We start from the raw sequence: 13994 nt of genomic DNA on the forward strand, positions 1-13994 counted from the left end.
TTTACATAATAATATATCAATGTTTTCTAGGTGAAAGGGTAGAACCTAACCCCCATCTCCTGAGTGTGGGCTGAACATTGTGACTCACTTCTAATCGACAGAATGTGGCAGAAGTTATAGTGTGTGACTTCTGAGACTAGATCATAAAAGACATTGCGGCTCAATCCTTGCTTTCTCTCCCAGATCACTCACTCTTGGGGGAGCCAACTTCCATGTCGTGAGACCATTCAAGCAGCCGTAAGGAAAGGCCAACATAGCAAGGAATGGAGGCTTCCTGTTAATAGCCAGTGAAGAACTGTGGCCCTTTGCCAATGTATATGTGAGTGAGCCATCTTGGAAGTGGGTCCTTGGGCCTCCTTCAAGCCTACAGATGACTGTAGCCCTTACAGACACGTTGACTGTAATCTCATGAGAGACCCTGAGCCATAACCACCCACATAAGCTGCTCCCTGACACCTAACCCATAGAAACTGTGACATAATAAAAGGTGTTACAAGCTACTGTGTTTTGGAGTAATTTGTTACACAGCAGAAAATAACTGATACAGATCTGATACCCCAAAATAGGTGCTGTCATAATAAATACATAAAACTGTGGACGTGTCTTTGGAACTGGATGTGGGCAAAAGCTGTAAAGGCTTTAAGGGAGAGTATTAGAAAAAGCCTAATGAAATTGTTAATAGAAGCCTGATGGCTATAGGAAGGCTAAAGGTAAAAGCTAAAAGAAAAGTAAGAAAAAGTTTATTGGAACCTGAAGAAAAGGGATCCTTAGGATATAGTGGCAGAAATTTTGCAATACTATTACTTGTGGTACTGTGGAAAGTAGAAAATATACCCAATGAACTGAGTGATCTTCCCAAGGAGATAGCCAGGCAAAGTGCTGAATATTTCACCTGGTTTCTTCTTGATACTGAATGTGAGAGGAAGGAGATAAACTAAAAGAAGAATTGCTAAATGTGAGAAGCCATTACTTGATAGTTTTGAAAATCTCCACCATCTCTAGATGGCAAACAAACCTAAAATAAAGTCATGGCTTCCCAGCAAAAATCAAATTCAGGGCACTGATGGAAAGATATGTTCCAGAGATGAAGATGAGAGTGTGGCTGCAAAATACCTTGTTTACAACCTCAGAAAGATGTAAGATGGTGCTTCTGAGAACCACTCAGTGAAACAACAGAGCTTTGAACAAGCTTAAGGGTATTGTCCTTCAACAGTTCAGCAGAAGCCCAAAGTAGAGAATAACTTTCCTTGAAAATATTTTGGGGTATGACTTTTGTCTAATGAAGTGAGCTCGAATAAGGTTCATAGGGGATTCAGAAAGTTTCTAAGAATAATGATATTGACAGAAATGCCATCAGCTTAGACTGAAGGGAACAGAGATAGTACACAATGAAAAGAGGTATTTGAAATTCCAAAGTTTTCCTGAGAAAACGGCACAGCTCCAAAACAGTCTATCTTTCAAGAGGAAGGAAAGATTAATCAGAGGAGAGAACCAATAAACCAAAGGGTACAGCCAAGAGCCATGGAGAACCACTCCTAGGAAGTTCCTTGAGTTAGAATCAAGAAACATTGAACATGTGCCTGGGTGGATTTCAGAATTGCTATGGACCAGTGATTGCTTTAGGCTTCCCATTTTTCCACTATTTGAACAGGATTGTCTACAGTTATCTTATGCATGTTGGATGAGTATGTGGGTAACTTGTCTCTTAAACCCACAGGCCTTGAGTTAAAAGGCACTGTACTCAAGGAGCTGCACTTAAAAAACAACACTAGAGAAGCCGCATTCACATTTAGGTCTGATTAAGATGGCAAATTTCTAGACTTTTAGCTGATGTTGTAAAAGATTAAGACCTGGCACTGGGAGTTGGTACGGAAGAGGGTGAATATATTTTCCATGTATGAAGAATGTAAATAATTTGTAGCCAGAGGACAAAGAGGAATAGTTTTAAAATATGTCCACAGATTATTCAACACTTCTCCCTCCAAAAACTGAAGCCTAATTTGCCACCTCTTGAGCTTAGACTGGATTTGGGGATTCAGGGCTAATTGACAGAATATTGTAGAAATGATATTGTGTGACTTCTGAGACTAGGTCATAAAAGGTATTGCAGCTTTCTTTTTTTTAATTAGTTTTTAAACTACAAATAAAAATTGTATGTATTTACCATGTACAACATGTTTTTAAATATGTATATATTGTAGAATGGCTAAATTAAGCTAATTAACATATGCATTACCTCACATACTTATTTTTTTTTGTGGGGGCAGCATATATCTTTCTCTCTTTTACATGACTTTCTCTGCAAGAAGTCAGTTGCCATGGCATAAGTATGCTCAATTAGCCCTATAGAGAGGTCCATGTTGTAAGGGACTAAGGTCCTCTGCCAACAGACATGTGAGTGTAAATATAGGAATATACTATTCTGTTGCACTCCTCCTTCCATGTGATTATAAACAATACTGCAGTAAACCTCTCTGTCTCCCTCTCTGTCCCTAAAGAGAAAACATATTATTATGTTCTAAAGATATCTTCAGATCTAAAGATATCTTTATGTTCCCATGATATTATTTCTGTAAGATAAATTCTTAGAATTGCTGGCTATGCACATTTTAAATTTAGATAAATATTTTCAAATTACTCAAATATTGCCAAAAATAATTGTAATAATTTACACACCTCCAAACAGTGGATGAGAGTATGCCTATATCTTTGCCAATTTTAAATGTTACTAGGCTTTCTAATTTTTTGCAATCCTATAAGAGAAAGTATCTTATAATTTTATTAATTTATACTATTTAACTATTGGTGACAGTGAACATCTTTTTGTATGTTTGTGGTTTGAAAAAAGTACTATAATTATTTAGATGAAATTCTGTTTGCATGCTCCTAACCCTTGATCTTTCTTTTTCCACAATGCCCAGCATATAGTTAATGTTACATAAATATGCAGTTTTGAATAAATGAATGAGTGAATATATAAAATTCAGACATGCAGAAAGTCTTCACTTAACCCCCTAGTTTTGACTTTTAACTGGGCAAAAATACTTTAGCAATCAATTAATTTAATTATCTTTTCACTTCCCCTTTATCACTATTCAATATATACCATTCAAGTGTCTTCTGGGTAAGCTCTTTATCGTTACAACTTGTTCTGGCTAATTTGTTTCTAAAGGAAGCCATATACTTTTTCTCTCTGAATATTTTTTAAAACAACAGAATAGTTATATAATAAATAATAGTAATAATAGCAATAACAATAATGATGCTACCTGATAGGTGTGTTATATACGTAACTGACCTAATTTAATCTTTACTACAGTCCTGTAAGTATTGCTATTCCCACTGTAGAAACAAGGGAACTAATTTTTGATGAGGGCAAATAAATTAGCCATACTCATTTAGCTATTAAAAGGCAGATTTGGGATTCAAATTCTTGTTGTCTGAATGCAAAGTCCATATTCTTTCTACAATGCTCAGCTGGCTTTCTTAGAAATAAATCATTTGTAGAGTTGTTTTCTCATATTGTATGTTCAAAAAAAAAGAGGAAGATTCAAGAAAAGAAAAATATTCACAATTTTAAAAGATGTAAAATGAAATTAAATATTTTTTCCTGCCTGGGAGGGCTTACTGCTATTGATTCTTTTTTCAGTCAGTACTGGAATGAAAATAAAGATTAAGTAAGATGAAAAAACATTTTCCTTTCCTTCATGGTTTACAAACTTAATTCAGCTATCAACGGGCAAGTGACTGATACCTAGTTAAAATAAGAAAATGCAATTGAAACATTTAATCATGAAAAGAGAAAGAAAAGGGAATGTGGTTTCTTCTCACAATGATTGGTCTCTATCATCTGAGGATTTACGTCAAGCTGAGGAATTTCTCCCAGTCAGTTCAGAAATAGGACTGCATGGTGGATTTTAACACAACACTGTGATAATTAGACTGATGCCTTCTTTACAAAGCAATTTACACACTTTCAGAGATAATCTGGGTTTCTGGGTGTTGAGGTCACCTCAGACTGAAGATAGGTATCCTTTTCAGGTGACATTCTGAAATGTTCCAACAGAATGTTGTAAATTTACTCTTTAGAGAAGATAACTCCCCAAAATTATCAAAAGTTGTTTTCTAACAAGGCTTTTACAAAATCATTGCATTTTGAAGTGCAACCATATGGGGAATAAATGGTACTGTATGTGAGGACATTATGAACTAGGTTTCATGTGTAAGCAACTGAAACATGTCTAAGAGTTTTATAATCTTAGTCTGGGAAAAGGAAAAGAAAAAAATTGTTGTTGTTATTTTCCACTGTATGTGGCAAGCTCATGTTCCTCAGATGTGTCCTAGAATAATGTTTTATAATAGGTATTACCACATATATTCAACAGCAGCAGCAACAATGCTAACATGCTTTATACCAAAAACAAAAAAAAGGCATAATGGTGGCAACATGACGAGTGGTCTTACAGCACAAACCTAAGTAATGAGGACACTGAGAGTCATTTTTCTTCAGCCTGCATGTTGTTCCACCTGATCATTGAAGGCTGACACTAAAATGGATAAAACATTGGTATCTCTCTAAAACAGGTGCCGCAGTCTCAAGGTAATGACAGAATGTTTATTTATTAATATTTGTTTGAAGTATTTGCTCATATATTCCTAGCTCAATTTTATTCAGCCAACTGCATATTAACATTGTTTATAGGGTAACCAGAAAACATGACACTCAGAGATATACAGAAATTAATTCTCAATTCATGGAAGTCATTTCAGTAAAATTAAATAATAACAACAAAAATAACAGTTGAATTTCCTAATACAAAATTCTTGTTCTAAATGTATTTTAAAGACATGTTCTCTTATTTTATAAGTGGCTATATTGTATTCTTTAATTTTTCTCTAACATCACTATTTATAACAGATGGAATCTGATCTTGAATCATTATTTATTTAACTCATTCATAATTTCCCCTTTTTGTTTCCAAAAATAAAGAGCTGAGGAAACGTAAAAGATGTTTATAGATAATGAAATATTTTTAAAAAATTAAATAATGTAAAAAGGACTTCCAATTCTGGTAGCATGTTTGATTAGATACGCTGAACAATCTAATTGAAACAAATAAAACATTATAAAAATGTAAATATCTTACTGAGTTTGAATGAAATAATAGAATCAATAGATTTCATAACCTAAGTTATGTGAGAAGTGAGAAGAGGAACCCCAACAAGGGAGTGAATGCTAAAAGAAACTTTTGCTCTGAGTGTTTCTGCTTACACTGTGGTGGCTACGTGCAGAAGGATAATAAGACATAGGGCCCAAGACCAGCCCAGGTGAAGATTTCAACAGACTTCTGCATAAAACTGGGATTCCAAAAGCCTACCTTCACTGTAAAAGTAAGTAAGAACAGGCACAGTGGCTCACACCTATAATCCCAAAACTTTGGGAGGCTGAGGCAGGAGATTCACTTGAACTCAGAAGTTCAAGAGCAGCCTGGTCATCACAGAGAGACCTGTCTCAACAGAAAATAAACAAATCAGCTGAGCATGGTGGCATATGCCTGTGGTCTCAGTTACGCAGGAGGCCGAGGTGGGAGGATTGCCTGAGCCCAGGAGGTCAAGACTGCAGTGAGCTGAGATCATGTCACTGTACTCCAGCCTGGGCAATAGACCAAGACCCTGTCTCAAAAAAAAAAAAAAAAAAAAAAAGTAAATGAGTCTCAAATCGTGAACCTTAGTGTATGCAAATTTAAAAAAATATATTTAGGAGGCCAGAAGATCCCAAAAGAGAATGGAGAATGTGACAAAACATCCTAACTGTATTACAGATTTGTAAAACAACCTCACTAAAAGAGGAAGACGGAAAAGGTACTGATTTAAGTAACTTTGGAGATGAGTGAAATCTATTGAGGCTAAAGGCAAAATTTACTATACATATGCACTGTACTCTAATTGATAATGTCCTGTTCCATATGGTATAGGTTAACAATTCTGATAGTGTTATACACCTATACTGCAGTTGTGCAGTTAAGTAAATGGATGGCGGATCATGGGAAGCCACTTTTTTACCATTGGAGTAGGAATTTACAGATAAGTAAGGGGAAGAAGCTAGAACAATCTGTGTAACAGAGTTGGAGATAACAGTGTGAACTCATGGCCTTTTAGCTTAGATAAACTCATGTCTGTTTAGACACAAATGGTTGCATATAGAAATACTTACAGTTATTTGTATATACAAAGGTCAGTATTACACAAATATATTTCCTTGTTCTGTCAGCTGAGAGGGTTTAGGAACAAGAATAATCAAGTCGCAAGGAGCGTTCCTAGTGCCCAGGTACTGGTTTATAATTCATTGTTAATAAGTGCTCCCTGAAGACAGAGCTGATTGCAGGAGCAGGAAATATACATATACAAGATGAGACTGGGACATCCTATAATGATAGAAAGTAATGAAGTTCTCAAAACCAAAAATCCCACAATGATGAGGTATGTCAAAGGAACATAGGAGCCAACTGGAAGAGCTCCCAATGACCACAGCTGGAATAATATGAGAAACTAAATTTGTTTATTTTCTCAAACAAAGTAGCCTTGGATTATAATTCAAAGTATACAATAAATATCCATGTGTCCATACTGATATAAATAAATGTGGGAGATGAGACAAATCTTCCATGCAGAATTCCAAATAATTGATATATACACTTTACCCTTTGGAAGGCAGAGCATAACTCCCTACCCCTGAAGCGTGTGCTGCACACAATGACTTCCATTCAAAAAGTACAGTATGGAAGTGGGGGAAAGAGTAACTTTACAGCGGAGAGAGCTGACAAACACCATCTCAACCCGATGATCAAGGTCAACATCAACAGTCATAAATCAAGTTGATAGTATGTACCCTTGATACAATGTGATGAAAATGGCAGTTAATTTCTGTGAGTTTCCTTCCAATCTAATCATGAGAAAAACTGCAGACAAATTTCAATTAAGGGACATTCCATAAAGTACCTAACAGCACTCTTCAAAACTGCCAAGATCATTACAAAACTCTTGGAAACTGTCACAGCCAAAAAGTGCCTAAGGAGACATGACCACTATTTAGTGTGGTGTCCTGCAACTGAAAGGACATTAGGTAAAAACCAAGAAAATCTGAATAAAGTATTAATTTTGGTTAATATTATCAGTATCAGTTTATTAATTGTAACAAATAGACCAGACTAATGTAAGATGTTAATAATAGAGGCTACTGGATGTGGGGTAGATGGGAGCCCTCTGTACTATGCTAATAATTTTATGTAAATCTACAACTGTTCTAAAATAAAAAGCTGATTTTTTTTAAAAAGGCAGAAAAATTCAACAGTAGAAAACATGCCTATTTTGACTTTGGCACTGGGTGAAGAAAAACTAAGAAAAGGAAAAAAAAAGTTTTGGAAATTTGTATCATAAGCTGACTCTAACACTTATTTTTCATTCACCATATTACCTGTGTTGTCTGGAAAACCTCCTGTAAAAAAAATTAATGTAAAGTAGTTTAGAGTTGGTGATACCCCCAGACAATTCTCATAAGAAAATGCAAAATCAAAAAATTCAGCCTCCATCCTGGCCTCAAAGATGTCCCAGAAATAAAGCTTCCCCTCAAAAGTATCTCATAGTTAAAAATTATAAACCCACACAAGAAAAAGACAACATGAGTAAGAGCTAGCAGTAATATATCCAAAATATTTTAGAGACTGGAATCATAACACGCAAAATAAAATAGAAAATTCTTATTAATATGCTTTAAAAGTTGAAAAAAAGTAAAAGAAAAGCTTGAACATTTTGGCAAAGAAATGGAAGTTATATAAGATGACAGAGATTACCTGCAAAATCAACAAATTAACTTTTTTAAATTTCAAATTCAACAAATACTTTTTGAGTTCTTCCTATGTGCTAGGGCATGTATTAAATACTTGCACATATATTATCTATTTTTACTTTCATAACAACAAATAATTCTATTAATAAGTACCAAAGTTATAAAAAACTTCATACTAAAATATTTTATTATTTTTATTTTCTCTACAATCTGGATACTTTCTTCTGTTCTGTTTTCCAATTCACAAGTTATCCCTTCACCTGTACCAAATCTATCATTATTCATATCTGTTGTGTTCTTATTTTTGGTTATTAGTAATTTTTTTCTAGTTTTAGAATTTCTATTTTTCTTTTTGTTCTGGCCTTTGTATTTGAGAAGTTATTTCCAGGAAAATTTCTGCTTGCTTCTTCCAGGTATCTTAACCTACCAGTCTAGTATGACCCTATTCTGAGTTCAAAGATGGAGGTTGTCCCAAATTACAGATGATTGCAAGCTGGTTGCGAGTCAGTAGGAGTACTGATTTATTTCCACCTCACCATTTTCCTGAGGGTAAAGTCATCTGGAGCCCCAGCTTAAAGACAGGGGATGTTTATTTATTTATTGAGCCCAGGCTTTGTCTTCTGCCCGTTTTTTTCACAAGACTATCAAATGGCTGCTCAGTTTTGCAGCTGTTTCTTCCAGAGCATCAAATGCCTTTGAAAGCAGCCTTAAGTGCTGGGCTCACTTCTCTAGGTTCATGTCTTTTCCTAGATTTTGACCCAGTAATTTCCATCATATTAGCTAGTGACCCAAAAGGTTTCTGCAGAGTTGAGCTCAGAGAAGAAGTTGACCCAAGTGAAAAGAGGCCATTAAGCAGGCAGGCCCAACTTTCCTCTCTGGTTACAAATTTGTTTTTCCCATTAGGGCCCTTTCACTTCAACATTGTCCTAGTCATGAATGGCTCCAGGAAATAAGTATTGCATCTTTAAAACTTTAGCTCACGACTATACAAAAATCTTTCTCCTTTAGCTCCCCTTAATATCTGAAAAAGGTTGACATTTTCAAAACCACAGTGTCGAAACTCTAAAAGTCCATAAAAAGTAAAAGTAGAGAATTTTAAAAATCATAATAGCCATTTTTTCAAAGAATTTGGCTTTGTTTTCTGATCCTCAAGTGAAACCTGGCGCTTCTAAAGTCCCATCAGGAGGAGAAGCAGCCCTGATAGTGATGATTGACAGGCCTAGCAGGCATGACACAATGAAAGGCCTCATGCTGCCTGGTTAAGGGCTCAAATTTATGTATTTCTCTTCAGATGTCCAATGCCTATCGCAGCCCAGAGCAGGTTGGTAAGGATACTGAGGTAGGACATTTTCAAAATCTCTCTCAAATCACACCCAAATAATTAAGAATCTCTCTCTTTGCATTGCCCTTCACACTTTAATGAAGAGCTTTAGGACATTGACCAGGCACCCATGTTCTCCAGCTTCCCTGTCCAATATGATAGCCACCAGTCGTGTGTGACTATGAAGCACCTACATGTGGCCAGAATGAACTGATTCAGCTTTAAGTAAAAACTATGCAAAAAATATATAAAATATCTCAATAATTTTTATATTGACTAGGTGTTAAAATGGTATTTTAGGTATATTAGATGAAATAAATGTATTATTAAAATAAACTTCATCTGTTTTTTACTTTTTAAAATTTGACTACTAGAATATTTAAAATTATACAAGTGGCTTGCATTCTATTTCCATTGGATAGTGCTGCTCTAGGTGATCTTAGTTCTAAATACTGAATCTCTTCCTGCTGAATGGTTATTTTCTCAACTAGAATGTGTATTAAGCATCTCCAGAAAATTCCCTTGAAAATGTTTGCCATTAACTAACAATGAGACTAATCAAATAATTATAACTCTTTGGATCTGAGTTTCTTCACATCCAAAATGAAGAGGTTAGACCAGCAGCCCCCAACCTTTTTGGCACCAGGGGGTATGGTTTCAGGATGAAACTGTTCCATGTCAGATCATCAGGCATTAGATTCTCATAAGGAGTGCACAAACTAGATCCCTGGCATGTGCAGTTCACAATAGGATTCGCGCTTCTATGAGAATCTAATGCCACCACTGATCTGACAGGAGGCAAAGCTCAGGCCGTAATGCTTGCCCGCTGCTCACCTCCTGCTGTGTGGCCAGGTTCCTAACAGGCCACTGACCAGTACCAGTATGCAGCCCAGGGGTTGGGGACCCCTGGGTTAGACTGTATCTCCTGTACAGTTTCTTACAATTCTATGATTATTTCATTATAATTGTTTTAAAAAAATTTTTAAGGTATGTTCTATGCATAAGGATATACTTAGTTTTTAAAATTATAATGAATATATATATAATTTTTAAACTTGTTTTTTAAAAAATATAAAAATAAATATTTCCTTGTTGATACAAAGACAGACATGAAGTTATTTTATATAGCCACGCATATGCTAAAGTTGCACATTCATTTACTATATTGCTATTATAAATTTTCCCATGAAATGATTTTGTTATGAAGGTTTTTAAATTTTAAAGGTTTAGCCTATTGCTTTATTATTTATTCCCTATAATTGGTCCCTTAGCTTTTCTTCCAAAGGTCATCCTTATTCTTCATCCATGCATGCCCCCTATATTCTCCTTTGACCATTTCTGGTTACATTTTATCTTATCCTCATTTTGCCATGTCCTCCAATTTTCTTTCATGACTAAGCTCTCTTGTCAACTCTCACTAACCCTGTTTAGGAAGATTTCCACCCTGGCCACACTCTTCCTCTCCTTTAGACTGGAGCTTTCCTGGTCTCATCCCTTTCAAAACAAACTTACCTGAAAATATCTAATAATAAGGACATTTCAAGGTGAATTCAAGTCTTTACTGTTACTTCTTACTAGCAGGGTAGGGAACAGGTATTTGCATTTTAAATCTTAACTCTCATCCTGAAATGAAAACCTTTATTCGTATTAAATTGAATGGGATGTTCCTATTCTATATTTAAATTTTCCTAAAATCCATTATAGTATGTGTCTTCTTAAATGTTTTTGCAAGCATTCCCCTGCACCTATTCTTCCATGTGAAAACATGAAACCTGGCTGGGCGCGGTGGCTGACGCCTGTAATCCCAGCACTTTGGGAGGCCGAGGCGGGTGGATCACGAGGTCAGGAGTTCGAGACCATCCTGGCTAACACGGTGAAACCCCGTCTCTTCTAAAAATACAAAAAATTAGCCGGGCGTGGTGGTGGGTGCCTGTAGTCCCAGCTACTCGGGAGGCTGAGGCAGAAGAATGGCGTGAACCCAGGAGGCGGAGCTTGCAGTGAGCCGAGATGGCACTACTGCACTCCAGCCTGGGCAACAGAGCGAGACTCTGTCTCAAAAAAAAAAAAAAAAAAAAAAAGGAAAACATTAAACCTACAGTTTGCTAAGGAAGATCCTGACTGCTAAAGAAACCGACTCAACCTTAATGTTTGGAGAACACTGGATTTGGAGTAAGATGATCTAGGTTTATATCTTGATGTATCATCCATTCCAAGTGCAAATCCATGGACAAATCCATGGACATATCCTTCATTCTCACTAAGCCTGGGTTTCCTAATCTTCTGAAAGGAGCTATTAATAACACCTGATACACTTGCTGAGTGTATTTCTGAGCCTCTAAAGAAATAATGAACATGGAAGCACTTAGCAATGTTACACAGCCTTAGTGATCTTGGGCACCCTGAGATTTCATTAAATTTCGTTCCTAGTTCCATTTTCCCTTCCTTGGGTTAGAAAAAATACATTGACCCATTCAATTCAGACAAGAATAAAGAATATACGCGTTTTCAGAATAATGAAAAGTTTCAAGTTAAGATAACACAGTCACTCTCTTCATGCAAACATGAGAGCTATGAAACACCTGTTAGAACTGATATCCCAGGTGACTGTATACAATTCATCTATGAAGCTCAATTTGTCAAGAAACAGCATAATGGTTTTATAAAATTCAGATGGAACCTGGACGGAGGGATGTGGGTGCGCATTAAATTCATAGAATATTAAAGTAGCAAATTAGCGTTAAAGTGATGAAAGTAAAGTGCAAATAAAAGACTTTAAGAATTAAGTAGTCGACTCCATGTGTTAGGAAGGAATTCTTTGGTTAAAATAAAACAAACACAAAATTCAAGTGCTTAAAACAAATCACTCAAGATGTCAGTTGGAAAACATATATTCTTTCCTATTATTTCCTCTATGAAATGGAGACAGAAAATCTGTCATCAATGACTCTTGGAATTTGGTGGAAAAAGGAAAGAATCTGGAATCAGTCCCGTTGAGTTTCGTTCCAGCTTCTCCTCTTAGAAGCTATTCTCTTCTCCCTGAAGGGAGGCAACACTGTCCGTTCGCCTGACTGGCAGTGTTTTAAGGACCCATCGCGCTTGACGGGAAAGTCAGGTACAAGCTGATGCTGTTATCACCACAGGAACCAGGGGCTGAGCGGTGAAATCCAGCTCCTCCCAGCTGGAAGACACTAGGGTGAACGGAGATAAAAGCAGTTCTCTTTACCCGAAGTTTCTTTCTTTTTCATGCCACTTCAAATTTGGGTAAGAGGAAAGAGGGCCAAGGGGATTTAAGGAACCTGGATGATGAACTCCCCAGCGGTTTACAGTTCCTTCGTGATCTATTTGGTTCATTCATTCAACAAGTATTGCCGGGCTGCAGCTTGGGTGCCCAGCCTTGGGGTAGGCAGTGGGACTACAAAGAGGAAAGGACCCAGAATAGAGGGGGCACTGGACGTATAACTGCGGGACAGCGAGGTCGCGCTCGCGCGGGGTGAGGTTGGAGGCAGCCGAGGAGCCCCACAGGGCAGCGCCCGCCGCCGCCGCCGCGCCCATCCCCCACTCCGACGGCCACGAGTTCGGGCCGCGACGTCCCCATGGCAACACGCGGCGGCGCTGCGCGCGGGGAGGGAGAGGCCCAACTGCCTCGTAGGTCGCGCGGCGGGAGGGCCCAGGCGGCGGGAGCGCGGCGGCGGGTGGCGGGGCCCCTTAGGGCGGGCCTGGCCGGGCGGGAGGTGACATACGCGGTCCTGCGCCCCCGCCTCAGACCTCTCGGGCGAGCGCGGCGCAGCGCAGGTAATGGCTCCTGGCCTTCCCGGCCCCGCCTCGCCCCTGACCCTCACCCAAAGGCCAGGCTGCGCGGGTCCTCGAGCGGGACAGGGGAACCCCAAAAGGGCGGCCGCTCTGCGGGAGGCTGGGCTTGAACCGAGCGCGGGTCCTGGAGGGGACCGCGTGGCGCGGGGACAGAGGCTGGGAGGGGAGGCCCGCGCTTGCAAATCCAGAGCAGAGCTGCGCCCTAAGTTAGAAGGACTGGGCTTCAGTTGTGTGGCCTTGGGCAAGCCACTTAACTTGTCTGTGCCTCAGTTTCCCTGACGTTTAAGTGAGATATTTGAGAATCTACAAAACCATTTATTGGTCTGCTCCTTCTGGTCAAGTTTTCCTTCACCATCCCTGCTCCTCTCCGCTCTGTCCCACACACAATTCCAGGGTCTCTCTTAAACTCTTCGATTTGGAAGTGATGTGAGCTCGAATCTTCCTCCTCTTTCTACCTCCTTGAATGTTCTTTAATTGACTTTTATTCAGTGATTCGGAGGAGTTGAAGTCCTTTTCAGTACTTTCTCCAGTTATCGTCATAGATTATTTTTTAACTAAAATTTTGTTACTGAGAAAAACATATTTTTTTTTTTTTTTTTACTTTAGGCAAATGCTAACTAACATCCCTATTTTGTCAAGAGGTGAGCCAGTGCCCATAGAGCCATTGAAGAATTTCAAGATTTCTTTTTAAAGGCATTCTTAGCCTTTTTGTCCTAAATCTCATAGTTATAGTCATCCTAACAAAACCCAGATAGGGCCAAAGAAAGAATGTACTCAAATAAAGGCACACCTTTAGGGGAACCACAAGAATAGAAAGTTTGAGAACATCTGGCTAGAATTTCTCTTTTAATGGGAATTCTGTTTTACTCATTCTCATGTACTGAGCCCTTTGCGAACAACGTAGTACAAGCTATTATTCAATAAGTAGTAAATGGATGCTCATTTTAGTCCGTACCACATATTTCAATAAATCACTAAGTCAATATCGTAAATGCATAGGGGTCGCTAAACAAAAAA

At 38.0% G+C, this 13994-nt stretch overlaps 2 protein-coding genes across 19 annotated transcripts in view; one reads left to right on the forward strand and one right to left on the reverse strand.

Moving 5' to 3' along the window:
- Positions 1–13994, reverse strand: part of SLC36A4 (solute carrier family 36 member 4) — a 275950-nt gene that overhangs the window by 194535 nt on the left and 67421 nt on the right. The window lies entirely within an intron of this gene.
- The window catches only part of DEUP1 (deuterosome assembly protein 1), a 102415-nt gene continuing 100550 nt past the window's right edge, over positions 12130–13994 (forward strand). For 6 of the 16 annotated variants that reach the window (XR_010147109.1, XR_010147106.1, XR_001707058.3 and 3 more), the window contains exon 1: positions 12797–12959. The gene's annotated coding sequence lies outside the window, so the exon portion shown is untranslated. Of the gene's footprint in view, positions 12429–12610; positions 12960–13994 lie in introns of those variants that run through there. The other 10 variants (XR_010147110.1, XR_010147107.1, XR_010147108.1 and 7 more) reach the window with 6 other exon arrangements.

Source organism: Pan troglodytes, chromosome 9 (genome assembly GCF_028858775.2).
Source record: "Pan troglodytes isolate AG18354 chromosome 9, NHGRI_mPanTro3-v2.0_pri, whole genome shotgun sequence".
In the NCBI taxonomy this organism is placed as follows: domain Eukaryota; kingdom Metazoa; phylum Chordata; class Mammalia; order Primates; family Hominidae; genus Pan; species Pan troglodytes.